A 16760-nucleotide genomic window follows, 5' to 3' on the forward strand; every position below is an offset into this window, starting at 1 on the left:
AATCTCTTCCTGAAAATCAGGAAGCAAATTGAATGCTGGGTGAGGATCACTGTACTCTGAAGCTGTGTTTTCACTGAGTCTACCCCCTGCCCTTTCCTTTACCAGAAATCTTTGAGCTAGTTCTAAATTACTGCAACCTAAATGAAGCAGGGCTCTAGTTGACCTGATAGCCTAGAAACTACAGTTATGATTTGCCGAGCCTTAGCACTATAGTCTATTTCCCAAGGAGACATAAGCTAGTTGCTCAGATTCATAAGCTAGTTGCTCAGATTCTAAGAAACTATAAGGGCTTCATTAGTTAGTGGGTGCACTATTCAGAGGGTCAATGTTTACTTCATGAGGATATGACTTTTTTCTGAAGCTACTTCCTTCTGAGAAGGAACTTTGTCTGAGCTGAAGGCAGGTACTGCCCTTTCCAAGGAGATCCACATTTGATGTGCAGACTGGGCTTGAGATGATTTCAGTCACACAGAGTCACAGCCACCAATGATTGCTTCAGAATAAACCTAGTTGTTCCTGGCCAGTTACTTAACACACTATGAACAGACTATAAATAGACCAAACCATTAAGAACTCTGCAGCTGAACACGGGCTCTGGAGATGTACTTGACCCTTGGATATTTACTTAAGATAAACCAGGTACATTCTGAATTTGATGAGGTAATTTTTTGTCATTGCTAATATATACATCTTTCCTTCTGACACAAATTAGGAAAATCCCCTTGTAGTTGCTGCTGCCCAGGGCCAGTCTAGCAGAACATCACCCAATAAAAGGAACTGTTTGAAACCCTGGATTTATCTGAATTTTTTTTCTTCAGTCTGTGGCATCTCAGGGCTAGCTCTCACACACTGAATTAAAGCAATGAAGTTGATCAGGCAGTAGGATAACCACTGCAATATAGCAAGGATGACAACGAAAATAAAATCACTTTCTTAAGTGGTGGCCAGCAGTATAGGCTCTGGGAGCAGAGTTTTTGCATAAGCTTTCGTTATTCACCATTCACCTTTGAGATGATGCTGGTGAGTATCTTGGCCCATGTTTCATTTCTTCTTCTTACAGAGGAGATAAGAATAAAAATGGTGACTAATCGGTCTCTATAAGGTTTCAGGACCGTGTCTGCCAAACAGGCATCAGGTAGTAAGTCAGCTGCTACAATGGATTGACATCTTTCTAATTTCCTTTTTCTTTCATCTTTAACCTCCATATTCTCCATCCCTTTCCTCTTTTCTTCCATTTCACAACTACCAATCCAAAGGCATGTAAACCTTTCTTAGAACTCCCACTAGCGTGCTGGAAAAAAATTCTTACTGTTTAAAAATATAGTCTCATGACATGGGAACCTATAAAAAGTAAAAATCTCAGACATCTACACCATCTCTCCAGAGCTCTTTACCTCCCCAAACACAAAAAAATGAAGCTACCTGAGTTTGTGACTGTCAAGGCAAATTTGAATTAGAGTAGGAGATGAAATTCAAGTTGCTAATAAGCCCTTCTTAGACACAGAGATTACTCTGATAGTCTGGCTAGTAAAATGCATTGTAATGTCCTTCACTGCAGAGGAATGAAGGAAAATGGTCAAAATAAAGCAGCAGAAAATGAAGATAATGAAATGGTCCATTGTTCCCTTTATATATGAAAGAAAGAATCCTTCAGTCACCGAGAAGGGGAGATGGTAAGCTCCTCTGTATCTTCCAGAAGAAATACAGCCAAGATCAAACCCTGATTTTAGTACCAAGATTCAGTCCTGTAGAATAATAGGATGTATAGGCCTAAGTCAGTAACTTTGTAATTATTTTCTTGAAGGAGCAAACAAGACACAGAGACAGATAGTCAGACACACATACACACACACACACACACACACACACAGAGAGAGAGAGAGAGAGAGAGAGAGAGAGAGAGAACAGAGAGAGGACGAATTACATTTCCACTTAGCTGTACAGAATTATATACTTTGATGTTTCGAGAAACTTTCTGACAACAGTTTCTTCTTACTTCACCACTGCCTGACGGGTTTTCTGACTTGCAAAACTAGAGTGATCAATGTGCTTAAAAATTCCCCCAACATTCTTTTAGCTACCATCTTCATTTTTTCCTATGGTAAAATTTAGTTTTTCTGGTAATTTTTAAGTTGGCTTTTTAACCCTTGATGTCTTCCAATAAAAATGAGTTCAAAAGCTAAAGAAAGAGGACAGGATGAAGCTGAGTTTCTGGGAAACATGTTCTGCTTCCGAGGAGTGGCAAGTACACAGATATGCAACAGAGGTGAACAATACTGTCACACTAGGAAAAGAGGAAGGAAATGTAGAACAGCCACTTGGAGCCAACTTATCCTTACCAGTCAGAGGGCATTTGAAAGAACTGTGTGGTAGAGCTTATTCCCCAATGTATTATGACAATAACAAACTATACAAGCACATGCATTTCTTGAAAATTATTAGGTGAGGATGTGTTTGTCAAGTAATTATAAACTTAATACATCTAATAAGAAAAAAAATATTACTCCTGAGAGAGGAGAGATACTCCCTTTTTCAAAGTTACATTGTCCTATATGACAAACCTAAATTGTCCTCATGGGTCATAGATTTGGTTTTACACTTCCAAATCCAATGGGCAATTTATATTCAAGAACCCAAATCCTTAATGGTAAAATGCTTTTAAAATGATGACTTCCAGCCAACAGTATGCTGAGAAAATGAGTAGTTACGCTTTCAAAATTGCTGAGTATAGATGCTAATTCGCAATTACTCCACCAGTAACATTCTCAAAGGCATAAAGGCTGCACAGACCCTAAGGGTAATGAGCACCAGAAAAAGAACCAGGAAAATGGCCATAAGTGACTGGCTGGCAAACTGCATCACCGAGTGTATGTCCCTGTGCGACAGGTCTGGACTCTGACTCACAGTTCTGTATCATCTTAGGTTATCTGAAATGTAAATGCCACATGTAAATATATTTTGAGTTGTGATTACTATGCAATTATTTTCTGAGGAAATGGCACAGTGATAGGAGAAAAGAAAAAAATTAGTAGAATTTTATTCTTTCTTCTATATCATGGATTTTTCTCAGACTCACTGTGAATAAAAGGATGAACTGAATCTCATTACACTAAAGTTCACTTTCTTTGTAACTTTCGAATATTGTGAAAAATTAGGTTGTGTGCTTGTAGTGATTAGGCCAGAGAAATCTTCCTAGAATAAAGGGCTTTGACCAGTGCCCTTCCTCATGGTTTATTGAAGATAGCTTTGTTTATTTCATTTCATTACTCATTTCAGATAAATCTTGAGCATCAATTACATGGTACACATAGTCTTCAGAAGTAAGAAAGGACTGGGGCACAGCTAGACTATTCCATACAGGATAGTCCAAAAATATACTTGACTTACCCCGTAGTGATAATACCCTTAAAAATGTTGGCAAATTAAAGCACACATTTATTTCCCAATGGGTTAGCAATTTAACTTCATTTCATAAGGCTTCCATGCTTTTCACACTCTTAATTTTTAAAGTATGAAATAATATCTTCCTGTATTATTGAAATTGCTTTACAAAATATATCTTGCAAACAAAGCTTTCCCACTCTTGATTCAAAACAACAACAACAAAAAAAATGGAGTTCTTCTTTGAATTTGCTCAAACTGTAAAACATGAGCCATCCACATACTGGGCTTACATCCACTAAGCAGCAATTCTCTGGTGAGCGTGAGTTCTTGCATTGCCTGCAGGAAATACTAGGAGCAGCCCACTGGGCAGAAATGTCATGGTCTCTGGTATACAAACATCTTATTTGTATACAGGAAAACTAAGCCGATGAGTGCTAGGGTGCTTGCACTCCTGGAGTGCTTGTTCAAACAAATGTCTCGATGTTATTCCAAATGTTTCTGAAGTGCATCTACAGGCACTCACTTTCTTGATAACTTCATCGAAGCTCACTGGAACTTTACTCAGATGGAAGGCATAGTAAAACATCCCAGAATAGTGAAAAAAACAAACAAACAAAAAATGCATTTCCGTGAAAAAAAGAGAGGAATGGAGACTGGCACTAAAAACCCTAAAGGCAAAGGGGGCTGCCCAAATCTTGACCTTACCTTCAGTTCACTCTAAAATAGCCTCCAGGAAAGACAAGAAAGCACTGGAGGCAAATAATATCCTTTACAAAGCTTTAGCTTAATATTTTAGAAAAATAAATAGATACAAGACAAATAGTGAACAAAAGATACCCTCTCTCCCGTGCATTAAACACTTGACTAACTATAACTCAACCCGCTAACTATAACTCAACCAGCTAACTATAACATGAGCTCAGATGTTTATGCTTAGGAGAAAGGATTTCTATTTTAGACTGTGTAGCTCTCATCAGCATTTAGTTTTAGAAATAGAAACTTTTTAACTCAGAATTTCTAACAGTAAGACAGATTCTCATTTTGATGATGACAGCTGATTTGGAGAAAATGTTTATTTCCATTTTAAAGTCTCCAAAGATGCATATATAATAACTTTTCTTGAAAACAGTGTTATAAGGGGGAAGACATATCAATTTTGGATTTGCTTTGCACAGTCTTTATCAAAGGCTTCCTACTTTTTTTTTTTTTATAAGTTCTGCAGTACAGACACAGGCACCGTGTCCCACTGTCAAGCTGGATCCTCCTCTCTTCATGCTTTGGCTCCTGTGTACATCATTTGGCTCTTGCCCTTTGAAGAAGAAATGTGCTCTAGAGTTCATCATGGGCTGCCTTCCAGTGATGTAAGGGCCCAACCAGGAAAGTTGTACCACTGGTCAGGCTTCTCCTGCCAAGCCAGGGATGGAGGAATTTTGAGCAATGGCAGTGGAAAGTGTGCTGGGAAGGACAGAGCAGGGACTTGAACCTGCCACTCTAGCCTCTGCCACAGTATCCACCTACTTGTTTAATCATGTGTGGGTAGGATGCTGCCTGGGCCTTTACTTATACTCAGGGTTCTCGATATGCCTAGTTGTAATGGCTGAATTCTTCCAATTATCAGTTCTAAAATCAACACCTCAGCGATGCTTGATTTCCACTGCTATATATCGATTTTGCCAGCTTTCCTTCCAGAGATTCAGCTGGGGCCTATTTACTATCTGAACCAAGCTCTTAGATTCTAGGCCAAGGGCTTTGAGTGTATGCTCCCTAATTCTACCAGTGATTTATCAGGAGCATGGCCTGGGAGAAATTAGGAAACTCAGCTCTCTTCCAGCTATGAAATGAGAATGATGATTAACCTTTTAATTAAATAAAAGGCTTTCGGATTGCTTGAGGCATGGTTAACGGACTTGGCACTCTGTTAAGTGCTCAGAAAGAAATTTATCATTACATGTGCCATCACCTCTGCATGAGGTTAGACAGGGCTGACTCAGAAGTTAGCAACTACTGCCTCACAATGCTATTGTGAGAGCCCCTTCTGCCTCACTTCTATAACTTAACCTCTGCTCTCTGTCTTTAACTGTCTCTCTATGGCCCAGGTTTCATGCACTCGGCTGCTCTGCAGCACAGCTCATTTCCTGAGCAACCCCTGAACTTTCCATTTCCACAGAACTAGCCAGCGTTTGTAGAGTATTCCTTTTCATGATACAGAGTTTGAAAAGTTATTAGAACAGAGCATCATCATAGCCTTAAAAACACACCTCAGGATCCCAGAATCAAGCCGCTCTAGACACCTTTAGTTATTTTCCCAGCTCTGCTTGATTCCAGTTGAAACCAGAGATCTTTAGTTTCTGATGGGAGAAGAACGTGGTTGAGATTGGAACTGCACAGAAAAGGTGAAAGGTGCCAAGAACAGTTGTGTCCTGAAAGCAGCCCTGCTAGAGAAGGCTTACTAGGCAATTAGGAGTGTCAAGGTCAAGTCTGCTTAAGGTCAGTGGGTTGAGGCCCAAGCTCTCCGAAGACTCTAACATACTATGTTTCCTTGCTTGAGGTAGAAACAGTTCTTAGTCATAATCACCCAGACATAGCATATTAAGCCACAATTGTCTGAATATGAATGTTCTTAATATCAAGTCTGTGTTTATGTGTTTTTGGATTGCCATCACCTTCCTCATTACAGGACACTGTGGTTGCAGCCAATCATATGTGCAGAATTCACCACACCTGGTGATTAACATTGTCACTGAAATGATAGTTGGCCAAGCCTTCACACACATGTCCGTTTGTCTATGCCTCTGCTGCTTTAAAATAACATCATATCCATATTGTGACAGCATATCCCTAACCTTGCATTAATTTCTCACTTATGCTATATCCCAAACAGTAGCTTTAACATAGCACACTTACTCTTTGACAGATCTGGAAGCCAGACACCCAAGACAGGTCTCAGGATGCCACCCTCCTCCTGAAATTGCTGGTTGTGGATCTGCTTCTCTGTTTTTCCAGGTTATGCATTGCCTAGCTATTGTCCTATCTGGAATTCAAAGCCAGTGATGACAGGTCAGTTTCTTTTCTCACTTCCATCTCATTGTTTCTTTCTCTTAGTCCCTCATCTACATTTAAGAATCACTATAACTGGGCTAGCAAGATGACTCAACAGTTAAGAGTGCCTGCTGTTCTTGCAGAGAATCAGTTTGGTTCTCAACAATCAGATCCAACAATTATATGTGACTCCGGTTCTAGGGCCTCTCATACATTCTTCTGGCCTCCATGGGTATCTAGACTCACGAGCACAGGGACACAAACTCCTACCCCTACAGCCAAATACACATATGTAAAACTAAATCTTAATAAAAAGTATCATCATAGTTATTTTGAGTCTCAGAAGATAACCTGAAAATCAGTTCTGGTGCTTTTTCTTCCATCTACGATCTTAATGGACATTTTCATGTCAGCTGACACATGCACGGATCCCAGGTTTATGTCCTGGGAAGTAGAGAGACACTGTTCTACCTATGTTGGCAACTTGTATGAGGTAGGTAGGGCTGAGGTTCCACATGATATGAATCAGAAAAAGTAAATTAAATAACCGACAGTACACATCATGAATAGGACAGGTACCAGCACCATGTAAATACACATCCCATCAATGTCTATTTCATATTCTGAAGCAACCTACCCCCATGCTTTAATTAACTTATAAATATTTGCCCCTCCCAAGATTGCCTCTGCCAAAGGTGTCTTTTCTTACACGTAGATATTTATTTACTGTGGGGTGTTATGGGGTTGGGGAGCCATGTGGAAGAGGAGAGCTCATACTAACAGTGAGATCAAGGCATGTTCAAACCTCAGAAAACTTGTCTTGAGATTAGGAGGAGTAGCACAACTCAACCCCTGCCCCATGCCTCGGTGTCCTGGTGCATATATCCCTGTGTCACCATCTTCTCCTACCAGGAGGAGATCACATAGCCTGGGAGCCAGGTTAAACTTCCTGCTCTGGAACTCCACAAGGAGAGCAACAGAACCAAAAAATCTGAGCACAGGGGTCTTTCCTGAGACTGATACTTCAACCAAGGACCATGCATGGAGATAACCTAAGACCCCTGCACAGATGTAGCTCATGGCAGTTCAGTATCCAAGTGGGTTCCATTGTAAGAGGAACAGGGACTGTCTCTGACATGAACTGATTGGCCTGCTCTTTAATTACCTCCCCCTGAGGAGGAAGCAGCATTACAAGGTCACAGAAGAAGACAATGCAGCCACGCCTGATAAGACCTAATTGACTAGGATCAGAAGGAAGGAAAAGAAGACCTCCCCTATCAGTGGACTTGGGGAGGGGCATGAAGGCAGAGAGTGGAGGAAGGGAGGGATTGGGATGGGAGGAGGGAGAGAACCACAGGGGGAATACAGAGTGAATAAAGTATAATTAATAAAGAATTAAAATAAAATAAAAACACAACAAAACAAAACAAACAAACAAACAAAAAACCTTCCTGTCCCCTGGTAAGGTCACGTCCTGCAGCACCTGGAATTCTTCCTTATGCAAATGAGGTATCCCCAGTGCCCTGGCCATGGTTAATTCACCTCAAAAGCCCAACCCCCCAAAAGATTTAAATAGCATTTGTTCAATGAAACTCAGCTGCCTGAGGTCTCTTCAAGTTTCTTCACCTCTGGCTGCCCCTACTCCCCAGGATCCATTGGTCGCCGAACAGCAGGGTGTGTGTGTGTGTGTGTAAGAAAGAAAAGGAAACCATGAATTTGAGCGGTGTGGCATGGGAGAAAACCCAGGAGGAAGTGGAAGAAAATTATATAATTATATCCCATAATATTTATATCGAGTTCCTCCCCTTGGAAATTGAAGAACCCCACAAAAGAGGAGAAGGAAAGATTGTGGGAGCCAGAGGTGAACATGGCCCATCGAGTCAAGCAGGCCTCACACAGGTACACAGGTACGGAAACAGCAATCATGGGACCTGCATGGGTGTCACAGGTGCTCTACATGTATGTTATGGCCATAAGCCTGGCTTTTCTGTGGGGCACTGAGCAGTGGGAGCAGGTGTAGCTCTGACTCATTTGCCCACTCTTCGCTCTTCAGACTTCCTGCTGTTTGGTTGTCCTGCCCACCCTTGATATGAGGGATTTTTTTTCTTCTTGTATTGTATCTTGTTTTGTACTGTTTGGCTGTCATCCCTTGGAGACCTGTTCTTCTCTGAAGAGGAAATGGAGGGTTACTAGACCTGGGAGAGAGGGGAGCTGACGGAAGCGGGAGGAGTGGAAGGAAGAAAAATTGTGATTGGGACATATTATATGATAGAATAATCTATTTTCAAAAATTAAAAAAATAAAAGTAATTAATTTTATTTATTATTTGACAATACATACATGTAAACAATATACCTCAATCATACCCTGCCCAAATTCCCCTCCCATTTGCCATACATACACCACCATCAAGATGTCCCACCCTCACTCATTTTTATTTTCACTTTTTAATTTTTTAACCTCCTGAGTCTAACTACTGCTGCTTGCTGGAACGCTGACTGGCCTTGTGCAGGCAATCAGTGAGTTCATGAGTGAACACCTTCATCTTGCTCTCTCCTCCACCAACTGGCTTGCATTTTCTTCCTCTATCCTCTGAGCCTGGCAGGAGGGCTTGCAGTGATGAGAAGGTCCTGTTTACAGGGAAGCTCTCAACAGTCACTATTCTCAGCACTTTGATTGGCTGCATCTCTGCATTGCCTATGGGACATTTCCTAGTGTTCTGGCAAAAAGGTGAATGACATGTTTTTTGAAACACTGAATATTTAGGGAGCACTGAGCTTGTTCCTAAAGTGTGAGGAACTGAGATAAGCAGAGGGAACCACTTCAAGCACCCAGACACATTCACAAAATAGCTTAATTCCTTCCTTCCTTCCTTCCTTCCTTCCTTCCTTCCTTCCTTCCTTCCTTCCTTCCTTCCTTCCTCTCTGTTATTCTGTAGAGACACAGATTTTGCTCAGTATTTCAGGGTTATAAGAGACTATTTGCAATGGCAAAACAGAGTGATGAATGATACTGAACTGCAGCAGAAGGAAGACAATAGAGATGGGAGGTGATTGTGCTCAGAGAATTCAAGATTCCAGAAGGTGACTTACCAGTATTGGATAACCTGTGCGCTAGTCCAGATTTCAGAAAAAAATCTAAACATTTTAGATCATCCAATCTTATCTTCTAGAAAAAAGTTTTACTGGTCCAATAATATATATCTGTAGGTATATGTGGCCATTGCTCAGATAGTTTATAGCTATATTTTAATATACTGTCAAAGAGAAAAGTTCTACATCCAAATCCAGTGCATTACCTCTCTGGTTACATAATTTAAATCTTGGTCTTAGGAACTAATATCGATTAATTCATCTTCCTAAAACAAAATTCTAAGTGGGTTTTCTGGGGCATACTCTCTTAGACACAGATAATTAGAAATAACATCAATAAACTCCTAGTGTTCCAAGTGTGTAAAAAAGGTCGAGTGCTTGGGGAAGAGTTAAGACAGTCATCAGGATCGCGCAGTACTGGTGTCTGCAGCACCCGCTTCATACAGGAAGATTCACTGTGACTCACACAATACTTCATGTCTCAGGAGGATTACCAAGCCAACCAGCCGCGTGTCTCCATGATGCAAACAACCGTGCTATTAAAAATCTGTGTGCACAACAGTTTTCAGGAAAAGCACGGATGATGCAATCCAAAATTTTATTCCGTGAATTGAACCAAAGTATTTTAAATAATATTTCAGTTCTTTCTTGACATTATATATTTGAATTTCTCTAGCAATTGCAGTGAATATATTTTTAACTTTAACAAACAGTACAATTTAATGTATTTCTGTTTGACATAATGAAATTGTATAACTCCCACAGCTTTCTACTTTTTGGATATTATATGAGAAGCCTGTAATTTTATATGCCAGAAAAGACAGAACACCTGAGAATAAATGCCTATTCAAATCTTGGAGAGTAATAGCTGAAGATGCAGGATACACAGGCAAAGTAGCTCAGGTCAAGTCACAAGAAAGCAAGAGCTGCTTGAATCTGCTTGAATCTGCACTGCTGAGATGTGCTTCCTGATTACACCTTAGACCCCAGCGTTTTCTGGAACCTGTCATTGGTTCTCATGCAGGGTCACAGCAGTCCCTGGATGTTTCCCCATTTTAATCTCAGGATATTTGAAACTAGGTATTTTAAAAACTGGAAATGACATTTGAAACATAAATAAATGATTCTAATTACTATTATCTGGATAACAAGGTACGATATAAAATGCTGAAATTAAGTGCAGTAAGCATGGCTCTCTGGAATGCCTTTTTTTGCCTTTTTTTTTTTAAATGAAGAATACAAAACAAAACAAACAAACAAAAAACCAAGGGATCTCATTACTTACTCAAAACTGATTTTGATAGTTTTGAATTCTCTGAGGCAAACTTTATCAGGCTATGTTAAAGACGAAAAGACACAAATAAAGCATTTTCAAGTACTTTGGTATGAACTTCAAATTTGAACACTGCTTCTATCCCTGAGGGAAACACTAGATGGTAAGAAAAGTCTGGCCTCTGAATGCATTTTCACCTTTCGAACTGTCACTTCAATTGGAATTGCCCTGGGAATCCTGTCCCAACAATTCCTTCCTAGTTCTTCAAGAAGGAAATACTTCCCTGGTCTTGAGACCTGGAGTTCTGGCCGTCTTCCTCGGAAACAAAGTACCCCAAGCTTCTGTATGCATGCACTGTAGTTGTTTCACAGTGCTAGGGCCTCCCAGAAAGACTTCCCAAGATGTGTGACAGCAGTGCCCCTTGGCTTAGAGGGTTTCACAGAGGACTGGAACATGGTCCAGCTGATCTTTAAGGACAAAACTGACAATGGTCTGGACTGTCCTTAGAAGTAAATCACCATGACCAGCCTCCAGTGTTTTCATGATATCTATTTGATATTAATGCACAAAAAGACTAAAGTTACGCCATCTGAAAAAAAGAAAATGGGTGCAACTGCAAGTCATCTTATTAAGCTGTGTTGGTTGGTTGTGTCAACTTAATACAAGCTGGTGTTATCTGAGAAGAAGGAATCTCAACTGAGAAAATGAGCGAGGCAGAACGGCCTGTAGGCAAATCTGTAGAATATTTTTAAAACTGATAATTGATGAGTTAATGGGCAGCCCTTACTGGTCAGCACAGTCCCTGAGTAAGTGGCCCTAAGGTATGTAAGCAGCCTGAGCAAGGCAGAAAGCATCATGGCCTCTGCGTCAGTTCCTGCCTCCAGATTCTTCTGCTGGCTTTCCTGGATGATAGATTACAATTTGTGAATCTTAAATAAACCCTTTCCTCCTCAAGTTGCTTTGGGTCAGTTGTCAGTCTTTTGTTTTGTGTTGTGTGTTTTTTTTTTATTTTTAGTCATGGCTGTAGAAAGCTAACTAACACATAAGCAATTTAAGTCACATTCATAAAGACAAACAGCACATTTTTTCTCTTGTTGATACTAAGTAGCATAGACACATAAAATCATGTGTGTATATAATACAGGAAAGCAAAAGTGAAATTGTTTAGAAAAACTAAGGCCGATTACTGGAGTGGGGATGTGAGAAAGGAGAGAAACACAGAGTTCTGGCAACATGGTCAACATACATTGTATATGTGTGTGAAAATGTCCTTAGGAGGCATAGCACTATGTACAACGAATATACACCTACTAAAAAAAAAAATTTAAATTAGAGGAAGAGGAAATGCTTTTCTTGTTGAATGAAATTAAGAAAACAATCTTTGACAAAGAACATATCACAGAATAAAATCTCCCCTATTATTTTTCTTTATACTATAATATCATAAATAGTTCCATGTCAATAATGACACATTTCTTCAAACTACTGAATAATATTTTATGGTAATCAAGTACCAAAATTTATTTGGTCATCAGTGAGCAATGGGTTTATAATTGTAGCTTGTATGTTGACAACAGAATTCTGCTCTTACAGGAGAAGACCTCCCAGACCTGCAGCAGTGACAGTATGAGGATGTATCTAAAGGGTGCCACTGCTTGTTCAATAAGTGGCTCTTGTCTTTAGTTTTTAAAGGTATCTTACTAGGAAACTTCCTAAATGGGGTTTTTACCCATATATATATATTGGCGTACATTATCATTAGTACTATCTTGGACTCTTACTTTTTATCCATCTGGCAGGAAAAAAATTACAAACTCAAATGTACTTCTTGAGCTACAGACATGACCAATGATTTCTTCTCTAATGTTTATTCATGTTGCATTCCTCTTGGTTGTTTTGTGAATAGTGTGTCCAGATCTTCACACATTCATTTCCACAGCCACTGCACCTCTTACATTTCCATCAATAACGGATAAGGGTTCTTCTCTCCTGACTCATAAGTGCTCTCTGTCCATCCTTTAATACTGTTCAGTAATATAACGTGCATGTATAAACACTGGATGAGATGATGTTGCCAATGTTCTTTCCTAGGCATTTCATGCATTTCTCTGATGATTCTCAACCTCCTTCTACACCTATCAGCATAATCTTTCCAACTGAATTTCTTGTATTTAACTAATGAAAAAAAATTTGATAGTGGAAACTAGTGAGCAGTTTTCTTCTTTCTATATGAACATACAATCTTTTTCTTCTGGCCTGACTAGACCTTCTGCACAAAAGTTTGTAAAGACTACATTCTATTCGGCATTTTCTCGTAATTTCAAGCTTTTAGGAAACCAATTCCCACTTCACGATTTTGAGATACCTCATGTAGCTTTTTAAGACCATTCCTTATCAAGATAAGGAATTTTATCCTTAACATGTTATAGATTTATTTTACAAATGGAGACATAGTTTCTCTAGTAACCACTGTGATGATCATACCAATTGTTCTTTTAATCAATAAACATAGCAAATTACATTAATATACTTTTAGAAAATAAAGTATATCTCATTCTTATAGTAAGCTCTTCTAGGGTTTTGAATTATATTTGATATATATATATATATATATATATATATCCTCAGGAATGTCTTTAATATTTTGCAATGTAATTATTCACTTGAGATGCTCTTGAGTAGAATAGTTAACTCTATATTTCTAAGCCATTTTCTTTTCTAAAATATATTTAAAGATATATCTTTCCTAATATCACTCTGAGGATATCTCAAAAGTATACAATATTGTTCCCATAGTATTCCCTGTCAAATAATCTACATATTTTTTCTGATTTTCCCTTAGTACCAATATTAAAGGGATAATTTTACATTTCCTGGCAGATAGATTATTACTTTTTTTCATTGTGCTGAGGCTAACTAAGTAATACAGTTTGGGTAGTTCCTACTTGGTACATTTATAAGATTTTATATGCAAGGTAGAAGTTTGTTACATCTCCTCTTCCCCCCCCCCCAGGATTTATCACTGTTCTTTGTCTAATCTTTTCTTTCATATACCTCATCTATATTTATAAGCCCTCTGCTTAGGAAGCTCTCCTAATTAAAACTACCAGTCTTCCATTGTTTTCCACGGAAAACCTATTATAATGTCTGTGACTATGGCTGCAGGTTATGTATGGACTCAGGCTGACCTCACCTTTCACTTGATAATCTTCATAGTGCACTGTGACATGTGGAGATGAGTGTCGGGTATGCTACAGCCTGTGGCCTAGTCACACTCTACAGGATATTGTTTCCAATGACCTTCACTCACAGGACGTTATATATTATACAAGAAAATTAGATATCACTCATAACGTAGATCTTCATGGTTGAAGATTATTATCATACAATCAATACAAGATGAGAAATTAAAAAGGACACAGTGGAAAATCAAAAGGAAAGATGTGCATATAAAGAAAATGGTAGATGAATATTTATACTTTCTCTTGTGCTATTTGACTCTACATACTCAAATCTGTGTGTAACGGCTGCTGTGGAGTGAAAAGAGATAAGACAGGCAAACACAGGGAAGGCAGAAAGGAGTATCAAAAGGGATATTGCAATCAGAAGGATCCAAACCATCTTTAAGCCCTGTTCTGTGAGGCCAGATTTGAATAGTTATTGGAATGGTTTCTACAGATAAGATCCGTGACCACTCCCAGGTACCAAAGTAAATAGTTGTTCATATTCTGAAGTAACAGCAGAGTAGACAAGCTGACCATTTCATCTCTTGTTGGATTGTAAGTATAATAATGTTTAGTGGAACAGATCATGTATTCCTTATGATGAAAAGCAGCACATATGAAAGTTCTCAATAGAACACGGTACAAGCCTTTCAGATAAAGAACAGTAGTGAAGGTTTGGGCTGGGAAATGTGTCTAAGAATTTGCACTCCTTCTTACATCTGACAGAGACTTGGGAAAAGGCCTGTTTATCAAACATAATACATGGCACAAAATTGAAAAGCATAATTGTGGACAGTTACATAGGACCTCCAGGAAGAGTAAATAGAATCGAAGGTAACCAAATCCCTATGAAATTTACAAAACATACCCACCCACATTGAAAAAGAGGACATTTCTTTTTTGACTTGGGAACTGTAACTGAAAGGTGAACTCCCAACAGCTGCAGCAGGATATACAATGCCTGCACACGCTCACCTAAAACCAATCCAAGCACAGAAGCAAAAACAGGCATTCCACCTTACCACAACAGGAAGAGCTCTTTGCAACTGATAGTCCCTGAAAATGGGTTTGGGGCATTTTTAAGGGTGCAGGCCCTCCTAGCCGGAAGGCCACACCGCAGTGGACAGCTATATACCCCAAAACATATTGCCAGTGCAAATGGGACCAATGATTTTTTTTTTTAATTAAAAGATAGACATGGTTGCATAGGGAAGTAGGGATTGGATATGGGAAGAGTTGAAAAAGGGATGAGTATTATCAAAATACCCTACAAGAAGGGAGGAATGGAGGGTAGGACTAGGAGGAGATGAGGGAGTTGCTACAGGCAAGATACAAAGTGAATAAATCGTAATAAATAATAAATAATAAAAAGAAAATAAACCATACCAAGACCTAAAAAAAAGTTAAACAAATAAAACTGAGACATCTCAAATAATATTAAAGAGAAAAAAAGAAATTATCAAAAGAACTAATAATGAAGAAAAAAATCACGAGGACAGAGAATCAGGCCAAGATCATCTGACATCAAGACTCAGAGTTATACCATATCATTTTCCAATTCTTAATATTTGAATACAAATATCTACATCATTCACAGGGGATCTTCTGTATACCTTCCTTTTTTTTTTGCCTGAAGAAATCCCTAAGTCTCCATAAGGTAGTTTTATATTTATGCACATTTACTTGGTAATTTAAATGGATTCTTTCTTCTCTGTATATTGAAAAATTCTATCTAGTAGAAAATTATAAATGCACTGGAAGGACAGATACTTGAAGCCAGAGCTATTTAATGTATATTCCATATGCACACTCTCACGAACAGAAACACTCATGCATGCATACACATGTACACATACACACAGAGACACACCTGTTAGTAAAACATGTGTCCTGTCAAAGCTAGAGATGTAATATTGTCAAGAGCATCACAGCACACACATCAGGAGAGAGCCCAGCCACACACAGGAGTAGGAAAATCTCTCCTGGCAAGGACCAAATCATACTGTACTTCACAACTGAGAGCTACAGCAGCCAGACCCTCTGCTACGCATCCCGACATGTCAGTCTCAAGACGGGGTAACTTTAAAAGCCATTCCTTAAATGGGTCCTCAGAAACCAAGCTGCCTTCAGCTTCTAGACTGCCACGCCCCATTTTCTGCATGTCTTAAGCACTTGAAAGCTAAGGTTGTATACAACAGTACTATATATATATATATATATATATATTTTCTCTTATTCTCCCTCTACCAAAAGCATTCCCTAAGTGAACAGAAAGGCCAAATTATTCTGTAATCCTTCTCTACTTTTATTTAAATACATTTCCCACATTATACATTTATCCACTTAAAGTCTATAACCAAATGGTTCTTAATCTACTCATCAGTTTATCGGATCGTAACTACTGTTCAGTTCACATACATTTTATCACACTAAAAAGATGCAACAAAGCATCCATATTTCCCTTCTCATCACTTCAATGGAAGACATCAACATAATATTTTAGATTTATTATAGAGTTTTCAAGATTTATTCTACCATGGATATGGCAGTATTTTATTTATTCTAGAGCAGTATAATAATCCATTGAATAATATATTACACTTTGTTTCTCTATCAGTCAATAATCATTCTGGTTATTATGCCTTCTGCTTATGAGAATTAATGCCAGCATGAGCGTTTGTGTACATGTTTTCCTGTGAACACATGCTTTCATTTCTTTGGCTATTTGAGTCAGAGCTCTATTGCTGG

At 38.8% G+C, this 16760-nt stretch overlaps 1 protein-coding gene across 2 annotated transcripts in view; it reads right to left on the reverse strand.

Moving 5' to 3' along the window:
• Prkd1 (protein kinase D1) overlaps nucleotides 1-16760 on the reverse strand; it is a 352137-nt gene that overhangs the window by 124329 nt on the left and 211048 nt on the right. The gene's annotated exons all lie outside the window — the stretch shown is intronic.

The sequence above is a fragment of the Meriones unguiculatus genome, chromosome 7 (assembly GCF_030254825.1).
Source record: "Meriones unguiculatus strain TT.TT164.6M chromosome 7, Bangor_MerUng_6.1, whole genome shotgun sequence".
Lineage (NCBI taxonomy): Eukaryota > Metazoa > Chordata > Mammalia > Rodentia > Muridae > Meriones > Meriones unguiculatus.